This window comes from Bactrocera tryoni, unplaced genomic scaffold (assembly GCF_016617805.1).
Source record: "Bactrocera tryoni isolate S06 unplaced genomic scaffold, CSIRO_BtryS06_freeze2 scaffold_25, whole genome shotgun sequence".
Lineage (NCBI taxonomy): Eukaryota > Metazoa > Arthropoda > Insecta > Diptera > Tephritidae > Bactrocera > Bactrocera tryoni.
In genome coordinates, this window is record NW_024395977.1 from 13,947,445 (window position 1) to 13,950,263 (window position 2,819).

The 2,819-nt window shown below is 32.3% G+C and overlaps 1 long non-coding RNA gene across 1 annotated transcript; it reads left to right on the forward strand.

Annotated features, from left to right (window-relative positions):
* The first annotated feature begins 1,073 nt into the window (after positions 1-1,073).
* LOC120780682 lies at positions 1,074-2,498 on the forward strand. Its single transcript, XR_005705950.1, has 3 exons — positions 1,074-1,197; positions 1,268-1,399; positions 2,272-2,498. It is a non-coding gene; the product is annotated as an uncharacterized LOC120780682 (long non-coding RNA).
* Positions 2,499-2,819: the final 321 nt, after the last annotated feature.

Below are 2,819 nucleotides of genomic sequence, written 5' to 3' on the forward strand. Positions count from 1 at the left end.
TGAAACAACAGTTGGTCGTGTTCTCTGCAAAAATAATTTACATGGTCGGATTGCACGTAAAAAGTCATTTATCTCTAGCGTAATTAAGAAAAACACGGCTAGAATTAACGAAAGCTCACGTTGATAAGCCTTTAAGTTTCCTGTTTATGTCAGTCGACCTCAGTAGTGTTGTCGGATTTTAAAAATTAAATCAACGTATTTGTGTTAAATTTTGGCCAAACACTTAACAAATATCATTGAGCATATCCACTTCGGGGAACACTCTTCGACTCAAAAGACAAGACATCAAAACTAATTCGACGCGAGAGCTGAAGGCCATCCCGGTGCCTATAAAAAATAAGATTGGAAGAAAGGTCAAATGGATGTTACTTTGAAGGCGATAAAATAAATTTAGATGATGATTAAAAAATTTTCGTTTTATTTATAAATTCCCGATATGTTCTTAACAGGGTGTACATACAAGTATATTGAAAGTAGAATTCAGTTCATTAAAATTTCTGAACATTTTAAAATTAAAATCTTTTTGAAACATCACTTTCGTTTGCTTCAATTTTAAATTTTTCTGCGATTTCTTCTTTTAAGAGCATACTGTTACGTCTTTTTCACTCGGTCGACCCATTCCGATGTAAATGCTCGAGTTTACTGCGATTGAACAGCTCCAAAGATTGTTTAGGATCATAAATTCTTTGTTCTATTCATGAAGGGTTGTCCAAATTAATTTTTTTTATATCTTCTGAGGGCCAGTTATTCATTAATTTTTTGTCTATAACAATTTTTTATTTATGAAAAGTTAAATTAATAACATAAATAACTGCTATTTTATATGTTGTATCATCACATACTCCTAAAATAAAAAATTAAGGAATCTGTTGGGCTGTTGCTTACTTCATTTCTTAAACTGAATAAATTTGTTAAGATTGATGAGTTATTATGTTATACATTTTTTAAAATAAATCAATTTTATAAAATGTGTATATTCTATAAAAAAAATTAATTGTTGCAGTTGGAACATTGGTTTTCGTATACTCGATTAATTTGTAAAGCTCTAACTTTTTTATGTATATACGCATGTATGTATATGATGCCATGGCAATGGTTTGTTATCTACCTCATTAAGCCTCTGTATGTTTTTCATAAATTGGTATGTGCCTTTAAAAAGGGACAAATTAAAACTTGTACTTTAGTTTTCTGGTTATGGTTAAGTGTTGTGTATTTTGTATTCATTCTCCTGTGCACTAAACTAATAAATAATACATTTATTTTATAGGACGGAATGGATCAGGGGGTTTCTGATTCATTTTACTCATACTTTCCTGGATATACAAACGAGTCTCAGAAACGACAAGAAACTTTGCGAAACCGGCAGCGCGAAAATCAACAAAACTTTTTAAAACATCAAGTAATTAAGTAAAAAAAATTATTACAAACAAATTAATATATTATATACAATGGGTTCAGAAATATTTGTTTAGCGCAATCGTGGTAAACTGTTTTCATATTAACATATGTTGAAATGCGATCAATGACGCGTGTAATTCAGAAAAGGAGTATTAAGCACCCTCAAAAGATGCATATTTATGGGGCACCTTTTGCTGAAGGATTTGAATTTGTTGTGTTTTACAGAAAACAGGAACGTCGTTAGAATTATAAAATTATATAATAAAATATATATAATATTATAAAATATTACTGTGAGTTAGCTGAAATGTTTTACGGCAAAAAGAAGCGAGTTTGGATACTGTAAGAAAACGATGATCCGAAACATTGAAGCAGACTCAATGGACACAAGAGAATTATATTGTTACTTAAGACTAATCATCTGCAGTCACCCAGAAGTTAATCTAATAGATAATGTTTGGGCTTTAATTAAAAGCCAAATTATGAAGAAAACATTTAACGTCAACAAAATATGTTTTTGGGTTTCTCCAACACACCTGAAGGTCTCGCTTTCTGTGGATTATGCAGATAATTATTTACGGTCGTTTGATTTTCTGAAATAAAATCCGGTCTCCTTTTACGAATTGCTTCGCGAAAGTTACGAATAATACTCAAACTGTATTCCCTGGTACAGTTTGGCCGGTCGGAAAGGAATTCGGAGGCGCACCACACCTTGATAATCGAAGAAAATTGTCAACAGTTAAATTAAATGTATGTACTATGACGATTTAACTCGTCACCTTCGCCGTTCAGTTCTATAATGATTTTTCTTTTGCCTTTTTGTCTTTTTGCCGCTGTCCAATTCTTCTTCTTTGATCGTGTCCCGTTACACAGCTTTGAGTTGGCGTCTTGCTGCTGCTAAGTGGTATGCAGTTTTACGCTCTGCGAGAGCTGTTGTGAAGCGCATTGCGTTACGCAACCCAGCATACAAGTATCGACGCCGCTATTCTTGGCGTAACCCAGCATACAAAATTGGCCAGCCACAAGTGGTACGTTAACTACCCCCGTTGTTAAGATCGAACGTCCTCGGGTCGAAGTAAAACTTTTCCGTACCAGGATATTCTTCATTTTAGCATGCTGCTATTGATTGTCGATTGGACGAATTTCGGCGCAGACGTTAACATTTAATTTAATAAGGCTTAAATGCGACATATTACTTATATGATACAAAACATTAATTCGAAATTATTCTTTTTCTTATAATGATAAGTTTTCAAAAGATAAATAGTAATAGTAGGAAAAAAAGAAAATGTGATTATTCAAAGCATGAAAAAGTGGACTCCTTTTTTTTGTGTTTTTTTTTCAGTAATATTAATAACAGATATGGTTACTCAAAGCATAAAAAAGTGGATTCTCTTTTTTTGTGTTTTTTTTTCTTTTTT